This window comes from Hipposideros armiger, unplaced genomic scaffold (genome assembly GCF_001890085.2).
Source record: "Hipposideros armiger isolate ML-2016 unplaced genomic scaffold, ASM189008v1 scaffold_4, whole genome shotgun sequence".
Lineage (NCBI taxonomy): Eukaryota > Metazoa > Chordata > Mammalia > Chiroptera > Hipposideridae > Hipposideros > Hipposideros armiger.
In genome coordinates, this window is record NW_017731354.1 from 1765898 (window position 1) to 1780343 (window position 14446).

A 14446-nucleotide genomic window follows, 5' to 3' on the forward strand; every position below is an offset into this window, starting at 1 on the left:
CATCCATCCATCCATCCATCCATCCATCCATCACCCATCCATCACCCATCCATCCATCCACCCTTCTAGCTGCCAAAGTTTTACTGAAAAAACTACTATGTATTAGGCACCATTCCTGGAATTGGGAAAATAACACAGGCCCCTGCTCTCTCCAGGTTTACACTGAAGTAGGAGAGACAGACCAGAAATGAGTAAAGAGGAGTGAGTCACCAAAATGCTTCCTGCACCGAACATCGAGATGTATTTGAAATCCTGCTAACAGGAAGGTTAATCAGAGTCATTTCCTCGTTTGTTGTTATTATCAAAGATCCGTTGTAAAAACCAACTGGGGTGTCTTCGCGGAAATGTTCACGGTACCAAAACATGTTCCAATGTGGCGGAATCACTTAAGGGCAATTATGACAGGCCCTATTTTTATGACAAAGCTTTACTTCTCATCTTCTCTCTACTTGATTTAAATATATACATGTATGTGGGTGCACATGTATCAAGATGCAAGTATTTCTATATAAATTTTGTATTCTAAATATTCTTCCTGATTTCAGTTAGTTGTATATTTTGAGCCAATGTTGTAACAGTAATTTCTGTGCTGAATCAAAAACAAGAATCTCTCTCTCTGTCTCCTGCGCTCAACAGCCTCGCCTTCCTCCTCCGCCCTCTTACCCTAAGAAGCCCAAATACTCAACCCGCTTTCAGAGCTGAGTGGTATCAAGGGCAAAGCCTGTTTCTTCGCACGTGTCTTCCTACTGAAGGTTTCCGGGGCTGTGGGGGCTGTGGCACTGCCACATCACAAAGGCACCAGGACAGAAGGACAAACCTCCCCACTTTGATTTGAGTGTGTAATTGTTTGAATACATCTTCCCTGCACTACAATAATGTCATCCTTGGTTGACACAGATTTTAAAGCCCTTTGAAAAGGTGGAATGTGATCAATCACGAGTGTGATTATAATGGGATTTAAGTGGGAGAAGATAAGACTCGGGCCCTCGCTGGGGCCAGGCTCTGTGACAGAGTGGAGGGGGGGGGGAGACGGAAGTGAAAGGGCTGTGTTCCCGCAGGAGAGGACGCCTGTGTGGCCATCAGCACACAGCTCCTCTCCCAAGAAGCACCATGAAGGTGGAGCTCGGAATGGAACGCTCCCCCACCCCCAACACAGCCGCTGCGTTGCCATCGGCAGACCAGTGGTTCTCACGCAGGGACAACTGTGCCCCCCAGGAGACACTGGTCATTTCAGGGACATTTTTGGTTGTCACAGTGGGGACAGGGGGTGTCCCCCGCATCTGGTGGGGAGAGGCCAGGGATGCAGCTCAACATCCTCCAGGGCCCAGACGGCCCCACAGCCAAGAACGACCCAGACCAGAATGTGAGAAGCCCCTGGGACCCACAGAGGCCCAGGCCACGCCGGAGAGAGAAAGGGCGGGCGAGGGGGCAGCGCTTCCAGGAAAGGGGTTTGAAGCCGTTTCCACTGGCTGCGCCTCCCCTGTGCACCAGCTGACCGAGGCAGGTGACAGAAGAGAGAATAAAGCGGGGATGGAAGAAAGGAGCCTTTGAGCCAAATTACTTACTCTTGTGCCTTTTGATCTAAAACACACCTTCCTTATTATGTGTGAGAAGGGGCTGGAAAACCAGGAATTTTTCTTCTTCAAGGCAAACAACCCAGGCCCAACAAAAACACAGCCGTGTCTCTGGCACATGCCTGGGACAGCCACCCTCTCCCTGACAAACCATAACGGTGCCTACAGATGTCAAATTCACCCACCGAGCCCAATCACATGCCCGGATTACCAAGGCAAAGAATTGTGAATTTCATTAAATATGTTAAAGGGGGGGAAATCAGCTTTGAAAAATAGTAATCCTGTCTTTCAACAAAAATATTATAGGAAGCTATGAATTTGGTAGATCCGAATAGGATGTTGGTACATGTTTTACTAAGGTAATATAATGGCACACTATTATTAGATCGCATTAATCATTACTGTGCCAACGGCGCTGACAGCCCCACTGAAAAGGATTGAAAGGCCTGGTAATGGATATAAATTACCCATTGTGTGATAAAAGGATTTTTACTAAGAAGGTAAGAATAAAACAGCAAATTTCTAATATAACTGTTGTGTAAAAACCAAAATAAGAGTAATCCACGGTCAGTAATATCCACAAAATCAAAAGTAAGCACTTTTCCAACAAGATAAAGTCACAATAAAAAAAAATACATATTCAGTACACTATAAGATTAATTTCTGAGTGTGTATTTCTGCTATCAAAGCCCTTGGTTTCCGTAGTGACCTGTGTGGCCCAGGGTCAGGACAGGTGGGTTTGGCTAATGAGACGTGAGGGTGAGTTTGCAGACACAGCAGGGTAGCCTCCGACAGTGGACACGGGCACTGCCCTTCCGTCTGCATTTGAAGTTTTTATCAGCATCCAAGTCGGGGAAACGCTCCATCGTGAGCCCGTTACTTTGATCCTGACTGAGATGACACACGCGGAGCTGATCTGGGACAGGTCTCCTCCAAGACTGGGCCAGGCCATCGAGCCACATGATGAACGATGGAGAAACTGACCACAGGCGGTGCTGGGAGGGGCCACCTGGCTTTGGGCGGCAGCCCCAGCAGCTCACTAGCTCTTGTGCCAGCTCTTGGCTGGTGGGCAGACTCTTAGGGATGTCGCACCAGAGAGAAAGAGGTCAACCTTGCAAGGCTATGTCCCACCTGTGTCCCCATTCTGAGACTTCTGAGCATGTCTTAACATCACATACTTATCTCACCCAGAGACCCATGCTGGATCCCAGTGATCATGAATCCAGAAGTTTCTCCAGAGCCCACCTCCGTGCATGGAGGAGAAGGGGGTAGCAGGGAGAACTCTTGTCCAGCATAGGGATCTACAGCCCACCGAGGGCGGCCTGGCTCCCCGACAGACTTACACACAGACGCCACTGCACAAAGGACAAAATGACATTCCTTACCACCGGGCAAGTCTTAATGCAACGAAGCTCCCTCCTGGCTGAAGGATACTCTTAAAGCCGTGGTGGGCGGGAACTGCAAAGATAAGACCTGTTAGGAATTCCGTGGCAGACGTCTCGGCTTCTACAAGACAGGTGAACAGCACTACCCAGGTAACAACTCCCTGGGCTAGCTGACTCTACGCACATGTAACAGCCCACTGCCCCGATTCACTGTGCAGCTTACGAAGTGAGGACCACGTGGCCCTGGCTGCTACGAAGCAAGTTTGCTCTGCTGCCTTTAATGAGAAAGTGACACCTGCACAGACAGGAGGGGAAGGGGTGCCCACCCATCTCTTCTCTCAATGGGACAGAAGACAGAGAGCAAATAAGGGCTCCGTCCTCCCTCGCTCTCTTTGGAATTCTAAAAGTGATGAAGTGAGGAGGTGCTCAGGGGTTCTGTTTTTCTCCCTGATTTAAGAAGCCTCCTATGGTAGACCACACATTCCACCCAAATCTCAATCGGCCGTGCCTGTTCAGTGGCCAGGTCAGCTCTCCATGGGTCCCCAGCAGAAGCCTGCGGTGGCCCAGGCTCAGGGTGCTGTGTAGCATTCAAGTGCTTTCTGCCTCACCAGGACCAGGAAAGCAACAGGATGAGAAAAGGGCGCAGAAGGAAAGCAGAGGTACCCCCCACAGAGGCTCTGGGCCGCTGGCTGGGGTCATCAAGGCCAGCCCCGCCCGGTCACGCGCTCACTTCCAGGCCAGCCCACGCTGGTCCCAGGTAATTCAGAACCTCTGTTGCTCTGCAGTGTTACAGAGGGCTTGCACGGAGGAAGCCAAAGACCCCCTTGATAGGGGAACTACTGACCTGAGCTTGGACACCGTGACATTACAGAAGTCTGGGACGATTCAAGGATGCATCTGCAATGGGGAACCAGAAGGTGCATTCGGACAGCCCACGGTGGCAGCCCCAGCCCAAGAAATTGGGACATCGAACCCCTGGCTTGCAACACTGTCCGACTCCAAGCCTGATTACTGGCGATCAAAGAGGTATTTGCTGGCTGCACGCTGGAGGTGTTTTCTCCAGGTGTATCAGGGACGCTGCTGTTTGTAAACGAATTGCTACCTGCTTACCTTGAGATATTCAGCAGAAGTTTACATCTCAACCATCTGCAGCAAGGACAGAAACTACAAGTCTCTCTCTCCTCAATCACATTATCTTCTGCATTTTGTTTTCCTTGTATCGCTCAACATTAAAACCCAGAGAGTGAAAAGCAAACCCTCGATGCTCTGCTTGCTCCCCAAGGTTCTGCCCCAGAGCCCAGCAGACAGGCCCCCCGATGGACTGCCCCTGCGGAGACCCACTCGCTCTGTCCACAGACCCCTTACGTTTAGGGAGGGGGTACAGGGTGGGGACACAAGCAAGCTGTTCTCCAGATGGCAGGGAGGACGTGGGGAGACGCACCTGGTAAGTCCCTCAGCACTGATCGGAACGTCACCTTCCCCTGACACCTGCACGCAGGGCAGTGACAGGGGCTCCTATGCCCTAAGCCACCCCAGGCCCCAGCACAAGCTCTGTGACTGCACCGGGCCGCTCCCTCTAAAGGCCTCTCCTGAGTGGTCAGGGTTTTATCCAAAGGTGGCTGGCCCACCTGGGCAAGGTGAGCCCACCAAGCTCCCTGCCCCAAAAGCAAAGGAGTCTGCCCATGTGTCGCGGCTACACGGGGAAAGCAAATCATGTTAGCGCCACGTGTGCCTTTCTGCGCCAGTCTAAACAGAAGGGGGCTCCTGGTGTCTGCTGTCATTACAGCCCCTGGAGGTCGGCAAAGGCAACGCTCCTGATTCGGGCTGGGGGGGGGGGCGAGCACCCACACACGGATTCTGTTCTCCTGGTGAGGGAAACAGCGTCCTGGGAAGTAAGTAGCCGCACTTACAGATGACGCTGTCACATGGCCGGAAACAGGTCCCCACCGTGAGGCCTCCGCTGTCCCTGCCACCCACGGGACATTGCTCACAAATCCAGTTTGGCGCAAGCACCACCAGCCCAGAGGAGGGGTGGGAGGGGCCGACTGGAAAGACAGCAAAAGGCATGGCATGAGTGGGGGTTCGGCAGCAGCCACCCCACCAAAACATTACCTCCATGGGCGCGTTTCCATGCCTGAAACCCACGCCCTGTAAGCTGATAGGCCCGGCTCCGCCTTGAACACACAGGTAAGGCACACATGCGGCCACCTCAGCCTCCAGCACCCGAGAGTGACTCCGTGTAGAACCTGCTCATGCAGTGATCACACCTGCTGTGCACCAGGCCCCATGGAGGGCCGGGGGAAGCAAGCCCACCATGGGGCACAGACACCCACTGTGTGACGAGCGAGTGGGACAGGGAGCCAGCGGGGTGGGGGTGGGGGGGCACGTGGGGAGGGCAGGCAGGCGCTGAGTGCAGGTGCAGGCAGCTGCAGGGGGAGACAGGGAAGGAGGCCAGGAGGTAAGCGCCCAGAGGCCCCGACATGAGGGGCAGGGATCCCAGAAGACGGAAGGGGTACAGGGGCTGCCACGTGGAGAAGGGAGCAGCCGGAGCGCACGGAGCTGGGCACGGCCGGGCAGAGGGGCTCCCACAGCCCCAGGTGCTTCCAAGGCCCCCTGAGGAGGGGGGGAAGCTCTGAAGGGGGCTTTGAAGGAGAGTGGAGGGGACAGGAAGACAGGGGGGACCCAGACAAAACAAAAAGGAAGTGGGAGGTGGCCCTGGCCAGCCCTGGAGCACCCTGGGGGAGGTCACGTGGGTCCCCACGAGGGATCAAGGGCGTGCCCCGCCCTCCTGAGATCTCTGCGGAGACAGAAGCTCTGAGCAGAGAAACCTTCGCTGGGCAGGAGCCCAAGGGCGCTGGGAGAGGAGGCGATGAGCGGAGACGGGCACCCCACCATTGCCACGCCCTCTGCAACGAGTCACGGGTTTAATGCAAAGACCCTGCCTCTAGGTCAACGTGGTGCCTTCCCGCGGTCCTTGCGCCAGCCCCCCACTCCACACCATGATGACCTGAAGGCCAAGAGCGACAAGAATTACCATTTGCGGAGGGCCTACCGAGCGCCAGGCAGCATGCGCAGGGCAGGCTCTGTGTTACCTCAACACATGGGGAAGCGGCTGTGTCCCCCGCCCCACCTTCCCTCGTCCCTAACCTCTGGCAGAGGCCTCGGAGCTCAATGAATGTTGTCTGGGGGGCGGGGTGTAAAGGTAGAAAGATGGAGATGGAAGGAAAGCAGGAAGGGCTGGCTCAAGTCACCTCCCCTGGTCCACGTTCTGCACCATATGCTGACCCTGTGGGAGGCAGAGCGCATTTCTGGACAAATAGAGGCTCCCTCTCCCCAGGGCTATTCTGAGGCCCTGCAGCAGGAGCGGGGAGGGCTGCCTGCTGCGGAGTCTGGGCAGTCGGAGTCAGATAAATGGCTTTCCTTCCAGGAACCAGTGGGGAAAGACGGATTCAGAGCGCTCCGGCCGGAGCAGGTGTGACTGACAGGGGATGAGACCAGTCCTGGGGGCCGGCGCCGCTGAGCCCTGCTGTCCTGAGCCGCAGGCTCGCCCCTGTCCAGGGCGCACCACCAGGGGCCACAACTCCCCTCCCAGCCCTGCACCCAGCATTCCCTGGTCCCACCAGGGTCAAGGACCCTAAGAAAGCAATGATGGACTTGGTGTTTGGTTCCAAAGCCCTGAGTCTCACCTCCTCTGAGAACTCAGAGGGGTGAACATGGCCCCGAATGCACAGCCGCCACCGCTCCAAACTCCCAGTGGGAGAGGATTCCTGCTGAGGAAAGCATATCGGGGAGCCGGCCTCCGACCCAGCCCTCGCCTGGGAGGTGCCTTCTGAGTACCAGGCTCAGGGGACTCAGCAGCAAACAGTGTCTCTGCCTGTGTAGAACTTAGGTTTCAGCAAGCAGCTTCAAATGAAAGACAAATGAACATAAAATACAGTGTCAGGCAATAATAAACTCCAAGAAGAATAAAACTGGGAGGAAAGATGGACAGCAACAGCGACTATTTCAGATAAGGCAATCAGAGGCGACCTCTCCAAAAACGTGACATCTGACAAGAGACCAGAACAAAGTAAGGGAGTGAGCCCTGTGAAAATCTGGGGGAGAATTTTACAAGCAGAGCAGACAGACAGTGAGTGCAAAGGCCCTGGGGTAGGAAGGAGGTGGTGTCTTCGAGGACCAGCAAGACGGTCACTGTGGCAGGGCATGGATGCTGAGCAGGACAATGGGTGAGCACGGGCTCTTAGGATCCACATCCCTTGTCAGACACAGCAAGTGATTTGATTTTATTCTGAGCCATTGGCAGGTTTTGAGCAAGGGAATAACATGATTTGATTTATGTGGGACCAAGGTCACTCTGGCTGCTGTGGGGAGAGCAGACCAGGGGGGACCAGGGCAGAGGCAGCAAAAAGCTGTTGTAGTCAGTGGTCCAGGTGACAGAGGACGCTGGCTGGACCTGGGTGGGAGAGAAGTGATGGAGAGAAGCAGGCAGGTTCGGGCTGCCTTTCACGGAGGTCCAGCCAGACCTGCTGAGTAGGGCACCAGGGGCAGGGGGCGCCCAGGACCATCTGCTCTCATCTCAGTCCCCGAGTCTGGTGGCACAGGCACCAATTCCCAAGCCAGCCCCAGCCATGGCTCAGGTGTAGTAACCTTAGTTTGTTTGTTTTTAATTATTGATTTATTTTTTCAGTTACAGTTGACATTCAACATTATGTTAGTTTCAGATGGACAGCGTAGTGGTTAGCCATTCATATAATTTCTAGTTCTGCTGCTTGGACACCTGGGCTTTGCGGACCCTGTAGGGACTGCCCCTCCCAGGACTGGCCAATCCCTAGAGATGGTGGATGACTCGAATCTTTCCTCCACCAGCCATCCTGTCCACCTGCCTCCTCTGGCCTGCGCTCACACTCCAGGCCGCTGCCCCTGCTCTCCTCAGCCCAAGACCAGACACCAGAGCAGGCCCTGCCACCAGCACCTGCTGCAATTCTCCACAGAACCGGTCCTCGGCCCGCTGGCCCTGCCTGGCACACCCTCCCTCAGAAACCACAATAAGGGCTCGTCGTGCCCATGTCCCCGCCCCACCAGCTCCCTCTGTCCCCTGACCGACCAGTGCCTCCCGGTGTGGCCCTGCCTGACCTGGTGCCCCCTCCCCTTGGGAGCAGGAAGGAGCGAACTGAACTGCGTATCTTTTCAAGGGCCATCGTCCCCCGGTCTGCTGGCCTCACCACAGGCTTGCTCCCAGGGTCACCTCGGAGCCACTGCCCTCTTCCTGGAAGGCAAGGCAGGCCTGCGGACAGTCACCCTCTTCCACCTTCTACCCAAACAGGAGTTTCGGGAACTCTTACTCAATAGCTACAAAGTGTCTGACGCAGAGAACAAGACCTCGGAGTCAGCCTGTTCTCCTAAGGCCCACCAGCCCACCGGACCGGGTCCCACCGCAGACCCAGCGCCGCGGGGCCTGCAGACCGGGGCTCGCACGATGTGAGCATGCGCACAGCACGTGCTGGGGGAGGTGGCCGCTGCCACCCTGACGCCGAAAGAGTACCCCACGGCGTGCGTGGGGCTGCCCAGACACGCTTCCCAGGCAAGGCTCTTCTTTCATTTTAAAACAAAGGTAACTTTGATGGCGGAGCTATTTGATACCTGCTCAATCTAAACGCTCTCAGGATACACAGACAGCAGATGCTCAGGAACCTGAGACCCCGAGATGCCAGCCCAGGTGCAGTGATGACAAACCAGGAGTAGGGGCTTCTTCCCGTCAGCGGGCCGACCCCGTGCATGTATTTTTACAGGCTTTAGCATGAAAAAAAGCCAAGATGCTCAGAGCCAATCAAATTACTTCCCTGTCTCTTTAATAAACAAATCCATGTGCACATTAACAGTGTTGAAAATTCAATTTAAACTCTTTGTCTGTTGCTGCTTACTCTAAAGATGGTCTTTCTTAAACACCAGAACACCAAGGAGTCGTTAGTGCTCTCTCTTCATTACTTCAAAAAACCAATCATTAGACACCAGAGTATATACGTAATTAGAAAATCACTTCCTTTGCAATCCAAGCTAAGTAGTTTACATACTGTAATTACAGGGACAAAATCAATTTTTAATCATTTCCCTGATTGGGCTCATCAGCTCTGTGGGAACATTGTAACCTGCTTGTTGTGCAAAAGCAACATCTGGCTACAACAATTACCCTTTGTTTGCTACAATATTCCTTAAATCTTTGCGCTCGCTCGCATGAAGAAATGAAAACATGAACACAAGATATCTGGGTGTCTTTTTGTCCTTGATCAACATATTTCCGAAAGTTCTCCTCTTGACGTGAGGGTAACGGCCCCCGGAATTTACGGTTTAACAGCACACATCCAAAGAATGTATTTTTTCAGTGAGATAAAAGTATCTGATTGTTTTAAAGATCCATTCAGCTGCCTAATTGTTCCATAGCTAACACATGGTATTCAAACAACCCACACATTACCAAAGCTCATCTGGGTAATCACGGGCAACTATTATTGCGATGCTTTACACTTTTCTAATACAAATGAATGGATTTTATCAAAATTCAAAAAAAAAAACTAAAAAGCTGAGTATGTGTGAAAAATAGTTGGTATGAATTGGCAAGGCGAGGCTAAGCATTTTGTTCTCTTAATAGGAAATGACCTCATTTACACTGGAGTAATAATTAGTACTGCTTCACTGACAGTTAAGAAAAAAACTTTCCCAGTATAATAAGGCAGATCTCCTTTGTTAGGAGAGCCACATTGATTATTAACCCTCTCCGAGAAAGTCCACGTTTAACCCTACCTCCCAGTGGGCGCATGCTGCAGGCGAAAGGTACAGACAGCTACTTTGGAAACCGTTGTCTCTCCCCAGGTTTCCAAAGTTTTTCATGGGGCTTTTAAGTGACAATTGGAAACACTTGGTGTCCCCTTTGAAGCAACATGGGAAGCCTCCACCACCCCACCCATGGCCACAAGAGCCCCAGTTGGCCCCTGCACTCTCCTGGTGGCCCCAGTCCTCTCTGTCCTTTTGAAGTTTCTTGGCTTTGATTTTTGCTTGCAAGTCCCCCAACCTACAATTAATTCATAGTTAAAACAGCCTTGAGAAGGAGAAAAAGAAGAGAGGGAAAGTGAAGGGAGAGGGAAGATGTCCTAGCTGGTGATTCAGAGCAGCTGATGTACAGGAAGGAGAGAGGGGAGCTGGAGCCATTAAACAAATACAGCCCAGGAAACAGCCAGAATGTATCCTCTCTCTCTCTCTCTCTTCTCTCTCTCTCTCTCTCTCTCTCTCTCTCTCTCTCTCTCTCACACACACACACACACACACACACACATATCCATGCACACACTTCAGAAGGGGTACGCTCATGGACCTAACCATTCCTGAACTCAGCAAGAAAAACAACTGACAATTATTGAGCACTTGCTATGTGCCAACCCAAGTTCCAAGTATTGACCCGCACTTGTCACTCACCGTCAAGACAACCCAGTGAGGTAGGTACCATTACCATGTCCATCCACTGATGGGAAGCTGAGGCACTAGCCTTGAAGTCACTTGGCCAAGGTTAAGAGCCTGTGGGCGTGGGGGGCCCAGGGGGCAGGTTCCACTGTCAGTGCTCCGAGCCCCTGCACCACACCAGGGACGTCTGTCCCCCGGTGGCCTCAGAGAGCCCCGTCTCCACAGCAGCCTAGCCTGCCTAGTGTCTGCGGTCAGAGCCAACCAGTGCCCCTGGGGATGGAGTCCTCAGGAGCACGTACAGACCTTGGCACAGATGCTCATGATTTCTAACCTTCATCCCAATGTGAGAGATTCTGACCCAGGCCTGGCGGAGGAGAACCCTTCTCCTAGGCAGGAAGCAGTGAGATGCTCAAGGCCTGTGTTCCTGGACACAGGTCCAGGGCCAAGCCGCCAGGTGTCACGCTGTCTCGCTGGTGAAGTCCCAGAGCCTTAACCTGTCCAAGAGGGGCACCCAGCTCTGCCTGGAGGTGGCTATCCCCAAGAGCCCGTGCCTGGTGACTCTGCCCATGTCTTTGCCCAGCCTGGTCCCAGGACTGACCCCTCCACAGAAATACAAATCCCAACCTGGCCCCAGGACTGACCCCTCCACGGGAATACATATCCACATCAGCTCAGGACCCCACGGGACAGCAAATGTGTGAGACCACTCTGGCCCCTGGAGACAGAGTGGTGACAAAGAAGAAAACAATCCAGAAAACTGTAAATGGCTGCATTTACACAGACGGCGTCAGCACATGAACTAAAAGTATTCAAAAGATATTTTGCATCGTCATCAAATCACAAGGGATCTCTGAAATAGCTCATCTTGAAGAAGAAATGTAGTCACTGGACAGCACAGGGGTCTGCTCTGGGGGCCACCCACGCTCACTGCAGGTGACGCTGCCGTTCAGATGCCTGGCCTCGCAATGTCGCCTTTCCAGCCCCCACACAGAGCAGCACGGTCCAGCCTGGTCATCCCTGACCACACGTGCCTCCTGAGTACCTGAGACGGCCGGTCCCAACTGCAATGTGCTGTGAGCGCAAAGTGCACACCCCACTCGGAAGAATCTCAAAGGTGTCATGTTACTTATACCTTTTACATGTTGAAGTAATATTTTGGATACAATGAATTCAACAAAATATAGTCTTCAAATCAGTTTCACCCATTTCTTTTTACCATTTTAATGTGGCTATTAGAAAATTTAAAATTGCATACATGGCCTGCATTTATCGTTTGCATTATATTTAGATTACAAAAGTGCCGATTTTGAGCTAAGCAAAAAATCAGGCCATTTTGACAGCCAAATTTGGCCATAATAAAAATTCACTTGTTTTCTGAAGCTGGATTTTAGAGAAAATGTACTCGTATTATCAATATCACTTGAAACATTGGTTGCATAAATATTCACTGAAGTCAAAATGAAAGTTAAATAAGTTCTCACTAAGCCATCATTGGGTCTCCTCTGCAGGGGTCACTTTTTTGTTTCAGTTCATTTAGTCTTAGTTTTACAAAACTGGTTAGTCAAGTAATACATGTTCACTTGTAGAAAATGTGGGGCATGCAAGATATTACAAAGAAGAAAACAACAATCCGTAATTCTATCAGCGGCGGGGTTGCTGCTGGCACTCTGATGTATCTGTTTCTGTCTTTTCTGGGTGTGTGTGTGTGTGCCCGCTCACATGTGCGTGATTTGATAAACACAGGTAAGCACATATTATATGTGTTTCTTTGATTCCACATGTCCCCAGGCCTCAGGTCCCCAGTGTAAATACCCTGGTTGGCCATAGGAGAGCACAGGCTGCTGGCTGACGTGGCGAATTCCCGCAGAGGTTGCAAAGGGAAAGCATTAAGAGAAGGAACAGATAAGCCACACACTGAGAGAAAAATCTTCCCTGAAGACACATCTGATAAAGAACTGGTATCCAAAATATACAAAGAAGTCTTAAAACACAACAATAAGAAATAAACAGCCCAATTAAAAATGGGCAAAAAAAATCTGGACCCCTCACCAAAGAATATGTACAGGTGGCAACTAAGCACATGAGAACATGTTCAACATATGTCCTTAAGAGACTGCAAATTCAAACAAAACCACCACACACCTATCAGAAGTCTAAAATCCAAATGGTGGCGAGGACATGGAGCAGCAGGAACCTTCAGTCACTGCGGTGGGAACACACAGTGGGACGGCCGCACTGGAAGACAGTTTGGCAGTTTCTTACAAAACTACATATATTCTTACCATACGATCCAGCACTCATGCTCCCTAGTATTTACCCAAAGGAGGTAAAAACTTACATCTACAGAAAAACTTGCACGTGGGTGTTTATAGCAGCTTTATTCATGATTGCCAAAATAGGGACGCCACCAAGGTGTCCCTTGATAAGAGAATGAATTAAAAAAAAAAAGTGGTGGTCCATCCAGACAAGAGAATATGATTCAATGCTAAAAAGGAATGAGCTATCAAGCCATAAAAAGACATATTACCAAGTGAAAGAAGCCAATCTGAAAAGGCTAATTCTATGTCCAATTCTATGACATTCTGGAAAAGGCTGCACTATGGAGGCAGTGGGTCAGTGGTTTCCAGGGGCTCAGGGGGGACGAGGGTGAGTTGGCGGAACACCGAGTATTTTTAGGGCGGTGAGATGACGCTGCATGAAACTGTAATCGTACATGTCATACGTTTGTCCAACCCATAGAATGTCCCGCCCTAAAAGCGATCCCTTGCTGTAAACTATGGACTTCGGTTAGTAACAATGTACCGACGTTGGCCAGTGATAACTAACGCAGCGCCAGCACAGCCGTTAGGAGCAGGGGAGCTGGGAGGAGGCAGGACATGGGAACTCCGTACTTGCCACTCAGTTTTCCTGTGTACCCCAGTCTATGAATTTAAAAAGGAGGAGGGAAAGCAGAGCTTGGAGAAAGCCCAGCGAGCCCGCCCCCGGCTGGAATCGTTCCGCGCCGGCGAATACGGGACCCTCCAAGGCTGAGATTTGGGTCCTTCAGAAGCCTTCCGGCCCCACCTTCTCTGATGCGTTGATGCCCAAACACGACCCCAAGAGGCTGCTCGGGCAGTTCTTCAGGAAGTGTGCTGGGCACCTGACACCAATCCCAGTGGCTGGAGACCTCATTCAGCCAGTTCCTTGCTTCTGCGTGTGTCTGTGTTGCAGGTCTTGTTGGTTCAACTCACAAAATAAACTGACCTGTGACTCTACAGCACAATCCAGGTCAGCCCGGCCCGGCCTCTCCCCCGGGCCCATCTCCTTGACAGCAAGGGGACAAGCTCCTCATGCTGGGTGCTCCCCCTCACCCCATCCGTGCCTCTTCTGTCACCAAGTCAGACAGCTAATGCCTCAGGAAGTGCTGACAGGCATGAGGGTCCCGACAGAGGCACAAAGTGCAGGCGGCCACCTCCCCGGGGAACCAGCAGAAACTGGACAAGAGAATGGTGGTGTTTCTTCATTTCTCTCTGGGCACTGGGTGCCACCAAAATGCTGCTGTCCTAGCGACCTGTGCCCTGTGGATCCACACTGAGTTTAGCTCTGGCTACTGGTTACTCTGGAACAGGCCAAGAAGATTCAAGGGCAAAGCAATTTGGAGGCCACACAAAATACTTAACACTGTTTTCCTGTGATTTCATAGAAACAAGAAGAAATAGACACTGCCAACGCATGGGTCCCTCAAGTATCCCTCATGCAACAGAAAAAAAAATAGCAAAGATGACAGATTAAAAATAACAGAGAAAACCCAGGAGTGAGCACTCTGAGGCCAGAGCCCAGGGCAGGATACAAAGAAAGAAGAGAGAGGCCCTGAGGAAACCCGGCCAACAGCAGGCCCCGCATGTCTCGTGGTGAAGTGTCTATCCCAGAAAATTCAAATCTAACAATTCACAGAAGAGAAAAAAAAAAATGTCCTCTCCCTCTCATCTCCCAAGCCTTTCCATTTTGGTAAAGATATTTTATAAACATTCTTAGAAAGAGTATATTCGCTCTCCT

At 51.8% G+C, this 14446-nt stretch overlaps 1 protein-coding gene across 1 annotated transcript in view; it reads right to left on the reverse strand.

Annotated features, from left to right (window-relative positions):
* Positions 1-14446, reverse strand: part of ZNF536 (zinc finger protein 536) — a 416602-nt gene that overhangs the window by 361321 nt on the left and 40835 nt on the right. Inside the window, exon 2 of the mRNA XM_019642730.1 lies at positions 2960-3032. The gene's annotated coding sequence lies outside the window, so the exon portion shown is untranslated. The remainder of the gene's footprint in view (positions 1-2959; positions 3033-14446) is intronic.